General features: G+C 40.0%; 1 long non-coding RNA gene across 1 annotated transcript in view; it reads right to left on the bottom strand.

Annotated features, from left to right (window-relative positions):
* Window positions 1–1,260: 1,260 nt before the first annotated feature.
* Window positions 1,261–14,378, bottom strand: part of LOC141084182 (uncharacterized) — a 64,167-nt gene continuing 51,049 nt past the window's right edge. The window contains exon 6 of the long non-coding RNA XR_012230943.1: window positions 1,261–1,726. This is a non-coding gene — a long non-coding RNA (uncharacterized lncRNA). The remainder of the gene's footprint in view (window positions 1,727–14,378) is intronic.

The following is a 14,378-nucleotide window of genomic DNA, read 5'->3' as shown; positions in this document are numbered from 1 at the left end:
ATTTTTTAAAACTGTCTCCACCAGCTGGAATGGCAGCATTTCAAAGGCCAGGAATTTGGAAATGCTGTCATTCAGAACCATGGCTCGTGGGTGGGTAGAGCCACAATTAATAAAAGGTTTTGGGCAGAATTCTGGTATAAAAAGCTTTGAAAAGTCAAAAAAAAATTTGCACAAAAATGTTGCAGCTTTTGTCATTGTTGCTCAATTCCGACAAAGTGGCAAGAGCTATAACAGTGCAGGGGTTGTGACAGGGTATGAAAACCCCCACTCAACAAATTCATGATGATCAGTGGCGTTCACTACACATCAAATCTTACTCCAGTCCCAAACTGAAGTAAGAGCGTGGTTTGGCACACATGAAGGCATGCGCACCTTCGCCTGATATATTCTTAATGGATCAGGAGCCTCACATTTGTGAAAAATGCCAGTCTTGATGAATCAGGGGCATAGTGTTTAATATCAGACCAAAATTTAAAGGGGATACCCAAGATTAGAAAAAAAGTCTCCTCTGTTTCTGTTCGCAGTATACAACCATATGATAGGTTAGACATGTAAATATACGACTGAGGTTACATGACTGCTATCTGCGCAGCAAGAGACAGTCGGAGAGATAATCTTTACATATCTGCAATATGTTCTTTTTGCTTATTTTTTCTCAGAATGAAAGTTCAATTCAATTCAATACAGAAGTTCAGTACAATTTAACTTTCTTGAGGCAACCCAGACAATGATTAATGAGAACCTCTTGGGTGAACAGTTTATTAAAATGGCTATGTCAACCTTTTCCTTTCTGGGTCATTGATTGTAGATGTTACTTAGAAATAGACTGAATGAATGTCTTGATTTGACATCTTGTATGTTATTTTTATCCATTTTATTTTCATACAAAATGTTAACAATCCACAAATATTTTTTTCTTTTGTGACACTGATCTTAACTTCTTGACAATGTTACATGTGATATTTTTTTATTTGGGTGGGGAGAGGGGATTTTATTTGGAAGGAAAAAAAACAATCCACATGCAAACGTTTACATATTTAACACATATATTTATTTTTTTAAGTAAGAAAACATAAAAAAATAAGTTTAGTGTCAATGTAGCCTTAATGTAACATCTTTTTTTCAGAAACAAAAATAATAAAATTGTATGTTTCTTATCCTGTAACGCCATAGGAACATACTGTAATAATCTATACTTTAGGAATGAAATAATAATTTAAAAATGCTTTATTTTATGTTACAAAAAAAAAACTAATAATGTTCTCAGAAAAATTATTTATTAAGTTTTGCATTGTTGCATACATTAACCAGAATTCCTTTCATCCTCTATCATTACCAAATAGATAAATAAATGCAATTAAATAAAAAAGTTGAATCTTCTTTGAGAAGACCACCCTTCTTCTGCACAAGACCCATTTTCAATGCTATTTTGGTTGGTTATTTGCCCAATTTTTAGTCACTGTAAAATAATAATAGTCACTGATTGCAAAATGTTAATAATAATAATAATAATAATAATAATAATAATAATAATAATAATAATTCAAGTAATATAATTAAGTATTTAAAAAATATATTTGTATATAGTATAAGTGACATTTTTAAAAAAGTAGACATATGGAGAAACTGATAATTTTCTTCTAGAATATTTCATGCTTGATCCATTGATGAAACTGACTTGGAGGTTATTAATATTTGCATATACTTCATGGTTCTTCTTGGATACCTGGAAGACAAGATAAAGATTCAGTCACTTTAGTGCCAAGAGATCCACATAGAAGCAATAAAGACCCCAGCCTCATAGCCCGGCCCCACGATTTATTCAATTACACAAATGTTGTCTGTAGCCTGCTATTATCTAGGGTGGGGGATTTCATGGACATCACTTCCTCATATCCATTATTCCCTGATAAATCCTCTCCCCCTGAGAATTTTATCATGTCTCCAAAGTCCAAGATTGTCTTGTGGACAGAGAGTGTGTATGTGGGAAGTGGAGACCCCAGGACACCAGGATTACCCTGCATGTCAAACTGCCTATACAAACCACTCTGTGATGTTTTAATCTTCATGTTAACTTTGCCTGGATTTATCCATCAGCGCTGGCCCCCTACAGCCAATATTGACCAGACATCACTAGACCTTTCTGTTTTATTACTACTCACTTACTGCCTGTGGGAAGTTGATGTCCTCCCAACCATTAATGTGATTTTATTCCTCGTAATATAATTATCTACTGCAAAAACCTGATAAAGAACCTAAAAATGTACCAAGTACATCTCATACCTCAAATACACACATTCTTCAGATCACTGCAGATCGTGTCCTCATACAAATGTCACTGTTTCCAAATTTAGTTAGGTCTAGAGTTGTCTCAGGTAAAAAATAATAAAATACTAGACATAAGTGGTCATGAATATACCTGGAAATGTTTGAGTCTAAGGGGAATAGGGGCACGAGCCAGAAGTGTCATTTGCAAGTTGAATTAGAGAGGAGGTTGAAAGTCAAGTCTAGCCAAAGGGCATAGCTAGAAGGTCCTGGGGCCTGAGAGGGCTGACAGAATGCTTTACCACAAGGATGACACCAGTATTCTCAACCTCACAAAGTAGTTAGAAGGTCCTGAATCTGCATGGGACCACAAGACATTTAGGAGAAACCTTATTGTTGAGGTTGACATCACTACTGTAGGATCATGAATTGGCAGTGCATTAATTCACTTCTGAGGTAATTTCTAACCTATTTCTGCAATTTTAATCCTTCTGCCATGATTTCCCAATCCCCACATACTAGTGTAAGTATTCATATGCAAAAGTACATAATAAGACATTATTCTTATAAAAAAAGGAGATACATAAAGGCGAACATTAACTCTTATATGTGTGTATGCAGTGGTGTTTTGATGTGTTTTGTTGGGATACATGGTTAATAATCTTGTCTTTGAAAGGGTTATCTTGTTTTGAAAAGTCTTTGACATATACCCTATTATACTGTAGAATTAGGACATAATATAGAGGGGTCCCCTGTTCCTCATACTCATCTATTGGCCTGAGTAGAGAGTAGTTTTAAGGGCATCTATCACTATGGAGGACCTGTGTCCTGTCATACACTTTATAATGCTTAAAGGAGTATTCCCATCTCCAAGATCCTATCCCGATATATAGTTGGTATAATAATAATTATATTAGCAAACACCTCCAATTAAATAGCATAGTTGTTCTGATTTGCTATGTTGCTTACCCCATATGCAGGGCATTGAAGTAGTATATGTATCCATAGATATGACCATGGATACCTAAGCTACTGCAAAGCCCTGCACATGCGGTAAACAACATAGTGAATCAGAAAAACTATACTAATTTCTAATAGGAAATAAATGCTAATATTATTATTATTATTACACCTACTACAGTGGGGCAAAAAAGTATTTAGTCAGTCAGCAATAGTGCAAGTTCCACCACTTAAAAAGATGAGAGGCGTCTGTAATTTACATCATAGGTAGACCTCAACTATGGGAGACAAACTGAGAAAAAAAAATCCAGAAAATCACATTGTCTGTTTTTTTTTCATTTTATTTGCATATTATGGTGGAAAATAAGTATTTGGTCAGAAACAAAATTTCATCTCAATACTTTGTGATATATCCTTTGTTGGCAATGACAGAGGTCAAACGTTTTCTGTAAGTCTTCACAAGGTTGCCACACACTGTTGTTGGTATGTTGGCCCATTCCTCCATGCAGATCTCCTCTAGAGCAGTGATGTTTTTGGCTTTTCGCTTGGCAACACGGACTTTCAACTCCCTCCAAAGGTTTTCTATAGGGTTGAGATCTGGAGACTGGCTAGGCCACTCCAGGACCTTGAAATGCTTCTTACGAAGCCACTCCTTCATTGCCCTGGCGGTGTGCTTTGGATCATTGTCATGTTGAAAGACCCAGCCACGTTTCATCTTCAATGCCCTTGCTGATGGAAGGAGGTTTGCACTCAAAATCTCACGATACATGGCCCCATTCATTCTTTCATGTACCCGGATCAGTCGTCCTGGCCCCTTTGCAGAGAAACAGCCCCAAAGCATGATGTTTCCACCACCATGCTTTACAGTAGGTATGGTGTTTGATGGATGCAACTCAGTATTCTTTTTCCTCCAAACACGACAAGTTGTGTTTCTACCAAACAGTTCCAGTTTGGTTTCATCAGACCATAGGACATTCTCCCAAAACTCCTCTGGATCATCCAAATGCTCTCTAGCAAACTTCAGACGGGCCCGGACATGTACAGGCTTAAGCAGTGGGACACGTCTGGCACTGCAGGATCTGAGTCCATGGTGGCGTAGTGTGTTACTTATGGTAGGCCTTGTTACATTGGTCCCAGCTCCCTGCAGTTCATTCACTAGGTCCCCCCGCGTGGTTCTGGGATTTTTGCTCACCGTTCTTGTGATCATTCTGACCCCACGGGGTGGGATTTTGCGTGGAGCACCAGATCGAGGGAGATTATCAGTGGTCTTGTATGTCTTCCATTTTCTAATTATTGCTCCCACAGTTGATTTCTTCACTCCAAGCTGGTTGGCTATTGAAGATTCAGTCTTCCCAGCCTGGTGCAGGGCTACAATTTTGTTTCTGGTGTCCTTTGACAGCTCTTTGGTCTTCACCATAGTGGAGTTTGGAGTCAGACTGTTTGAGGGTGTGCACAGGTGTCTTTTTATACTGATAACAAGTTTAAACAGGTGCCATTACTACAGGTAATGAGTGGAGGAAAGAGGAGACTCTTAAAGAAGAAGTTACAGGTCTGTGAGAGCCAGAAATCTTGATTGCTTGTTTCTGACCAAATACTTATTTTCCACCATAATATGCAAATAAAATGAAAAAAAAACAGACAATGTGATTTTCTGGATTTTTTTTTCTCAGTTTGTCTCCCATAGTTGAGGTCTACCTATGATGTAAATTACAGACGCCTCTCATCTTTTTAAGTGGTGGAACTTGCACTATTGCTGACTGACTAAATACTTTTTTTCCCCACTGTATATATTGGGATATGATCTTGGAGATGGGAATACTCCTTTAACTGATCCTGCACTGCAGGTAAATTGAATACTTCCTGCCAGGGGTACATGTTCTTATCATTTTTAGTTAAAATGTCTTTCAGACAAGCAGGTATTGTCAAAGAAGAGAAACCCTTTTATTATTTAAAATGGTTGACCACTAATTTGTCATTGATGACCTATCTCTTGGAAAGGTCATCAATGTAAGATCGGTCGGGGTCCGACACCTGGCACCTCCGCCAATCAGCTGTTATCGGTGTCGGTAGAGGTGGAGCTTGCCTCTTCTGCAGGTAGCTGAGGCTTGGTACTACACATCGCCTCCTATTCAAACCAATAGAAGATGGATGTGTAGTAACCTTCAGCTGCCACTATCAGAAAATGGAGCAGCTCTGCATGCAAATGTGGCGCCCCCTTTGAGTATGGTCATCACAGTGGCTTTGCCTTCCTCCAGGGAGGGTAATGCCAGGCTTGGAGGCAATGACGGGTCTCTCTCGCAGTCAATCTATGCATGCAACACAGTTCCACTCCAGGCCAGCAGGGGGAAATCTCAACCGGAATTAAGGGGAGGAGTGCTCTCTGAGGGCCAAGAGGAAGGAGTGGGTAGTTAGTCTGCGGAGGGAGAAGTGTGCAGACGTGTGGAAGGAGTGCTGAGAAAGAGCTGAGAGGAAGAGCTCATCTCCCATAAGAGCGCATGAACTGGAGCCTGGTCTCCACGGCTGTATGGACACTGATGGTCCTACAGCAGACACCAGAGGAGTAGAAGGCTGTAAATGCAATACTCCCATCTAAGACTTGAGAGCACAACAGCAACACGGATAGTGAGCCGGGACTTAGGAGTGAGGAGTCCCTGGAACAGGCTACAGTTGTCTGCCGTACAAGTAGAGTTCTTGGGAACATCTGACAGGAGGAACTTCAGTGTAACTCAGCACTGGCGATCCCTTAAGTAAGCGCTAGGGAAGGAGACTGCACAGCCCATCTGCTGAGAGAGAATTCCTGAGTTGCTTCCAGGCTAGCCTGCTACGGTACCATCTGTAACCAGGACCCTGGACTGCATTTATCAAGTAAAGGTACAGAAATTGCACCCCGCTGTGTCTTGTCTGCTTCCTACCTTTCCGGTACCGCTACATCCCCGTGCCAACCACATCTACACTGCCCTGGGACTACAGCTTCACCTGTTGGGAGCTTTTACATCTTTGCTGCACCATACCATCAGTCCCAGCGGATCTGCATGCAGCGTCGGCTTAACACCTCCCTTGCCGAGCACCACAGGTGGCGTCACGAACTATTCATCTAACTACATTCCACCATTCACATTTTCCTATTACTTGGGCGCCCAGGGCCATGGTCCTGGTCACTGCTGCTGTGACACATTCCACTGATACCGGCCGGTACCGAGTATCCCACAGCCCTGGGAGGGCGAGCCACAAGTAATTTTGGCCAGCAGCTGCCATCACTGATAACAGCTGATCAGTGGGGATGTCGGGTGTCGGACACAGACCGATCAGACATTGATGACCTATCCTAAGGATTGGCCATCAATGAAAAAGTAGTGGACAGCCTATTTAAATCTATTTCTCTTTTGGCAAGTGCATGATAAGTAAGGCAAAGAAATTATCGCTATATGCAACAACACATTAAAAAAAGACCTACATAACAACTAAGCAACTGAAAAAGTCTATCCTTGTTATCTATAAACTATACTGATAGATACTGACCCCCATTTTAATTTTACTTTTTCATTTTGCAAAATGCATCTACTATTTTCCCCACCGCTACGTCCATCGCCAAGTAATCTGATACAAGCATGTATGGTACAGGCTGGCACCAGTATCTTGGAGAGTGTTGCCAGTTAGACCTGTTCTTGCTGCAGTTGGGGGACATGTATCTGTAACGCGCGGGTTATTCAGCACTTGCTCTACATTCGCACTGCGCCAAGACACAGGTATCACATTTTCTTCCCGCTGGCATAATACAGTCACAACCTGCTTTATTCCTCCTCTTACTTTAAATCATTTGCATTGTTATGTAAAATTTCCAGCCTTTAATTCTGACATTACCTTCGCCCTCAGGCATTGCCATACAAAATATTGTGAACATGATTTTAATTTCCTAAGCACTGGAACATTTTCCTCTTTCTAACTAATAAAGATCTCTTTCTTTGCCTATTTCCCATTCATGCACTTAGGGAGGTGTTGCCACCCCACCCCCTCTGTACACCCCATTGCCCATTTCGCAAAATCATGGGGAGAAACTTTCTGGACAATTTAATCTCTCCAGGGTGTTACTTAGCTAAAACCCTTTCACTATTAGGTTTTCTTCACCCCTCCTCTCCCTCTGTCCCTTATTTTCCTTCAAGTCTAGATTAAATTTTGCAGCCCCTGATATCTTTCTTTCTCTTGCAGACACATGCTGCTTATGTAAATGAAGTTCTTTATACTCCCTCCCCATCTAAGGACCTCAGACTTAAATGTGTGCAAAAGCTGCTCTCCCCTGCTAACTCTTTAGCACAATTACACCTCTATTCTGTTACGGAGGCCTGGTGAGGGGAAAAATCATTTTAAACTAATAACACGTGCTGGCTGGCTTGGATAATTACTGGGAAGTCGGCTTATAAGAACGGTTAAATATTCGGTACAAGTGAATAAAGGACAAACTGGACATTCTAAGGTTATGTTTCACACTACATTATCTCCCTGCTGCATGCTGCCTTTGGGGTTTTTATACATACAGTGTGGCCATGGGAAAAAATGCAAAAAAAAATGTAAAGCCTGAAATGTTTTCATTAATAATGGTCTACAGGTGCATAATAATCATAATTATTCCTCAATATGAATAGATAGATCAATAATACGTAGATAGATAGATAGATAGATAGATAGATTAAAGATAGAAAGATAGATAGATAGATAGATAGATATTAGATAGATAGATGATAGATAGAGAGATAGATAGATAGATAGATAGAAAAAAATGGAACAGCGCCAATACCTTGTAAATAAAATGGGATGCAGAGCCCCTCAAGTAAATATCCAATGACAAACCACATAAAAAAATGGAAAAAAAGACAACCTTCCAAAATAAGCAAAAAGAAAAAAGGATCTTTAATAGCCCAATGTGGTGTGGTGCTGTTTCGGTTACACAGAACCTTGAGAACTGAAATTATTTTTGGAATGCTGACACTTTTACCATTTTTAGATAGATACAGATCTGGCAAAAATTAAGAGACCACCTCATCAAAACCCTGTCATGGGCAGCCCATTCTCCAGACCAGAACCCCATTGAAAACCTCTGGAATGTAATCAAGAGGATGATGGATAGTCACAAGCCATCAAACAAAGAAGAACTGCTTACATTTTTGCACCAGAAGCAGTATGAAAGACTGGTGGAAAGCATGCCAAGATGCATGAAAGCTGGGATTAAAAATCAGGGTTATTCCGCAAAATATTGATTTCCGAACTCTTCCTGAGTTAAAGCATTAGCATTGTTGTTTCTAAATGATTATGAACTTGTTTTCTTTGCATTATTTGAGGTCTGAAAGCACTGGGGGGGGGTTCATTTTGACCATTTCTCCTTTTCAGAAAAAGAAACAAAATTTAGTGCTTGGAAATTCAGAGACATGTTGTCAGAAGTTTGTAGACTAAAAGAGCAATTTACATTTTACTCAAAAGCATACCTGTAAAGAGAAAAATCAGACAAACTGAATATTTGGAAATGGTCTCTTAATTTTTGCCAGAGCTGTAGATAATAGATAGAACGCCAGATAGATAACTACAGATAGATATAGATATAGATAATAGATACTTTTTTGTTCCTTTTGTTGCTTTATTTGCTTTTATCTTAGATAGTCAATAGATAAATATATGGATATAGACAGATCAATAAATAGAAGGAAAGAAAGATCTTTAGACATGGGTCAGTTAGAATTTGTACTTTTTTTGCTCTTATTTTAGATAGATCGTTAATGGAGAGATAGATCACTATATATCAGAGAGACACATAGAGCCATTTTGCTTCTGCATCATACAATTACCATCATACATGGCGGTGTACATACGAATTATGTATTATTACATTTATGGCTACTGTCTGACTGCTGCATAAAGATTAATCATCACAGAGCTATGGGGGTTGGGGCGTCATTTGTAGATTATGTTGCGAGTCTGCCTGTTGTATACAGATAAAATAATATACTGTGAACGAGGTGAGTATTTCACGGTTAAGGTAAAAAGGCCATTTTGTCAAAGTTTGTGTGTACGGATTGTCAGGGAGCAGATAGGCTTGCAACACCACGGCTTCTTTCTTTCAGTGTCTTTCGGCAGACATTGTCCTCCTCGCCTCCTTGTTTCATACTACAGTTTATGCATGGTCTTGTGTAAAGACAAATAGACAAAGCAGGAGGGGGGAAAGCTCTTATTCTCCCAAAGACACAGTGGAATGTGTCAAAGATGGAGAAAAAAAAGGACGGAGGAGAAGAGTGGGAACATCAAGGCCCCTGACTAATGAATATCAAGTTTGCCCTTGAACCTCACTGGGCTTTGCCATTCCCAGGCCCCAGACAAGGGCTGAGGCATGTCTGAGACCAGCTGCAGGGGGACTGGGCTATGGCTCATCTCAGACACTTTGACAGGCCAGGCCTTGGCGGTGCATATTTCGGGCCTGCCTAGCATCTCCCCTGGCAACCAGGCAGAGCAGGAGACCGGACAGAATCCCGTCTGTGGTCTGCAGAACAGGCAGCAAGGGGAGAGACTGTCTGCCAGCCTTAGAGAACGCCGCTTTCCATGCTGGTTTCATCTGTCACAATGACAAGAACTTCTCATACATTTCATGTGGGCGAATGCTTCAAATAAAAAAAACCTACAGTTTTCTGCACACTCCCTTTTCATATGCATTGAACAAACCATTCACATAAACTCGGCTTTGAATGTCTCTAATGCTTTTTGCTGCAGTAACGTGAAGCTTTTAGGCGCATAATTTGGCCAAACCATGTCAAAACTCTTTACTAGTCATTAAACAGAGATCCAACTTACGCCGGTGCTTAACTGGCTTTTAGAGAGGTGGGAATGTAAATGTAGTAAATTCGTAAAGGCTCCTTTTATTATATGGAAACAGGAAGAGAACGCACACAAATATGTATATTGTAGGTAACATATATAACATGTAGTTTCTCCATACGGGATTGCGGAATAGGAGAAAGTTATAATCACATAGGGATATGGTTACATTTTCCTGACTGTTATGACCCATAGGTGAGATATCATTACAGTCATGGGACTAATTCAAATGAATCAGACATATATAGTTGTGTCCGTCTGCCATAGACAAATATTTCTCTTAAAACCAAAGAAACGAGTCGGAGCATAAGTTGCTATATGTGCAAGGTGTAGGAGCACATTCACACTGTGGCTATTTCATAGACAAAATCCAAGGAAAAAGAGCATATACTCACCAGTAATCAAAGTAAATAGTAATAATATGTGTAAATAACATAGGATACTTGGTTAACACTACTTTGATCAAAAAACTTAAAAGCCATCCCACCACGACAAGGTGTACCCAACCAGGACGGTCCTATCCTGTCTCTGGTACTAAAACCACACCTTGTGTCAGTCAACCTCAATGTGAATAGGGGCGAGACATATTTTTCTCAGTGTGCAGTAGTATTTTTTATGGTTGTGCTGAAAAATACATTTATGACATATTTGAATACGGTTTAATATTCTTTTGCAAATTGTTATTAGTCTATGAGCACATCAGGGCGGCACGGTGGCTCAGTGGTTAGCGCTGCAGCCTTGCAGCGCTGGGGTCCTGGGTTCAAATCCCACCAAGGACATCATCTGCAAGGAGTTTGTATGTTCTCCCCGTGTTTGCGTGGGTTTCCTCCGGGTACTCCGGTTTCCTCCCACATTCCAAAGACATACTGATAGGGAATTTAGATTGTGAGCCCCATTGGGGACAGTGATGATAATGTGTGAAAACTGTAAAGCGCTGCGGAATTTGTTAGCGCTATATAAAAATAAAGATTATTATTATTATTATCAACTTCTATGTTACACCACATTGAGCCTAGAAACCACACAAAACACCCTGGATTAAAATTGGCCCAACCCATCATCTGTACGGAGGACTACTGACCAACAGGGGAGATAAGGATAGAGCAGCTTGAATTGAAACACCAGATCCTTTTAGTCTCCAGATAAATAAGTCACTGCCAAAGGTGCCTGGCAGCAGCTTGCTACATTCTCACCATAGAGAACATTCGGCCAAACTCACGGAACTCATAAGATATTGAGAGTCGTCTGACAGCTCTCTAAGAACTATGGGCACCTTTTCCATGTTTTTCAGTGTCTTTTATAACAGATCTTTGTGTCTCCAAGTAAATAAATGCTATACAACATATCTTTATGCCGACAAAATGTACTGTAAACCAGTCTGCCTTAATATGATAATCAACATGTCATAATATTTTGAAGGCATGCGCACTCTTTGACGAGTTGGAGAGGAGCCTAAGTCTAGGGTCACACAATGGTATTTTCTCTCATCTGAAACAATCGGTCCAATTATGCTGATCACACTGATCAGAGTTTGATCAGAGTTTGATAAGAGTTTGATCAAAGTGTGATCCAATTTTCTCAGGTCTGGAGAAGATGGAAAAAAATCATTTCTCCACCTTCTCCATTCTGTCAAACTGTGAAAATCGGACCACACTTGAATGTCACCTGAGTGCGATCCGACTTTCTGACGGCTCCATTGACTTGCATGGCCAAGTGCGATCCAAATAATGGATGCAAATTATCCATGCTGCAATTTTTTCACTTGGCAAAGGAAAACATAGAACATGTGCACGGCCTCATAGAATAACATTAGTGTGCATACGATCTGATGATTTTTCTGATTGCACTTGGACCAAAAATACTGCCGTCTGCATGAACCCTAAAGTTGAGTTCCTACAGCAGCATGAAAAAAATCATCCATTTTTCCTTCAGAAAAAAAAAACAGTGTCACCTGGGTGGCATTCACGTCTGTGTTTGACATTCATATGACATCCCTTCTTATATATCAATAGTGAAAAAATGTGTACAAGGCCAAAAAAAAAATGTTATGCTAATAATTGCAATTAGTCTGTAAAAAACTCCATGCCATGTGGATGATTCTCTTTTAATGCACCCATTGAGTTTAATGAGCAAATCTGACCGAAAAAATGGATCAGAGTAATTTGTGCTGTAATTTTTTTTATGGTATATTTACACAACGCTTTTTTGAAGCTTTTTTGGCAGGAAAAACACTGCAAGCATTACGCGCGTTTCCCATGCGGTTTTCATGCATTCAATTAAATCAACCAAAAAAGGCTGAAAGAATTGATTCACATTCCGCACATGAAGCTCACAACATGCAAGCTGAAAAAAGTGCACCGTGTGAACGAGATTTTAGAAATCTCATTTATTTTGTTGCTGCTGCGGTAAAAAGACAAAAAATGCTGAACAAGCTTGTAGACATGGAGCCCCCATGCAAAAAATGTCCCTCAGAACTATCCTGCATTGGTCCCTTGCTGTCTGAACAAGCCCTTACCATAAAAAAAGGGAAAAGTGATGATTTCAGAATTTTTAAATGTGAATTTTATTCTTATTTTGATTAATTGAATTTTTTTTTTAGAAAAGATTAATTAAAATGGACTGCGCCGATCGTCCACCCTTGCCTTGAACTTTATCTTCAAATAATGACTCTTTGACCATTTATGCAGAGCAGGAATTATGTGATATCATTATTGCCATTTTGTTTGCAATAAAGACAAGGCGAGAAGAATCTTTTGCTGACTGACTTCACATTCAGGCAACACTCCCCCTTTTATCTGTTCACAGTGGTCTGATCCACAGCACACAGGGTGTCTCTCCTCAACTGACTGCACCATCGAGGAACAAACCACTGCACCCACATAATAGAGGGTGCAGACCCCCCGTAAGAAATAATAATTAGCCAAGTGAATTACCGAACGATTTTTACTTAATTTATTTACCATGATATGCAAAGTGGGGCAACAACAAAAAATAATACCGCACCTTATAATATATTATGCAAGAATGCTTTAGACTAGTGAAAACATTTCTGCTCAATGCTACGGGACATACGGACGTTATAGAAATTAATGACGATAGTATATATTTTTTGCTTGTGTGAGGCATGTGCTCTGTTCTAGCTCTTTCTTGTCCCTTTCAGGATAAAATCCTAATAAAATCCATAAGCACACGAGTCAATTCCACGCACTGTGCTCACACCGGCAAGAAATGCAAAGCCACGCATCGGTCTCATCCCCGGCTTTACACGCCACTCTGCCTCGAATACTCTGCTGTTACTGGCACAAAGCCCCAAACAGCCCATCCGTGGATTATCACCCTTTTCTGCAGATTAGGACGGACAGGGCCACAGCTGAGCTTGGAGGCATGCACAGGAACGCCCCCTCTTTTCTTCTGCACAGGCCCATTTAACATACTGAAGTGTTTCTTGCGGAAGCCTTGGGAAAAGCTTAGCCATCATATCTTCCTTCCTCCCTGATCCCGACCTACAGTATAGAATATACCGGCAAAAACTCACGTTCATCAATTAGAATTGTACAATCTCCGATCACAGAAACGGCTCTCCATAAGCGAGAACACTTTGGATCTAAGATGTTGATCTTCCCTGTGGATCCTCTTGTAATCCTTCTGGCTTCTGGTTGTGCCATTGGGCACAATGATTAAATATCGCTAAGGCTTCGTTTAGAGAGAAAACGGAAATATAAACTAATTCCAACCAAATGAAGCGGTGTAAGTCTATGTCTACATGTTCAGGTATAGGAGCGAAAAGCCATAGTGCCAGGCCTCATCATTACTGTCATCACATTATGGAAATGCACAGTTAGCCCTATAATGACATAATTAATGAAGCGCCAGAGATATTATCGGCCTATGTCTCGCTACAGCAAAACAACCCTGATAGAGGACAAAAATGGCAAGTACCAGAATGAGTTGTTTCATGTTACTCAATGTCTCCATGCTGTGGAAGGGTTAATCTTCCCCTTCTGACATAGGTAAGGCACAGACTGATTTCGTGACTTTAACTGGGCCAACCAGGCTTTCCGGAGAAAACGCATTATCCCCATATTCATTAAGAAGCTTTCCTCATATGGAAATTTTTTTTTATCCCTGCAGGCATATCTTTCTCAGATCAACATGCTAAAGACGTTACAAAGCAATTTGCTCCACGTAATGAAGACTATGTAAGTAAAGAAACTGCTTACTTATACCAAAAGGTAAATATACAAAAAGGTAAATAAAAGGTATATATACCAAATGGATACATAGAAGGTAAATAAAGT

Source organism: Dendrobates tinctorius, unplaced genomic scaffold, assembly GCF_039654945.1.
Source record: "Dendrobates tinctorius isolate UK_male_01 unplaced genomic scaffold, ASM3965494v1 ptg000022l, whole genome shotgun sequence".
Classification (NCBI taxonomy): Eukaryota; Metazoa; Chordata; class Amphibia; order Anura; family Dendrobatidae; genus Dendrobates; species Dendrobates tinctorius.
This window is presented reverse-complemented; position numbering and strand designations above follow the sequence as displayed.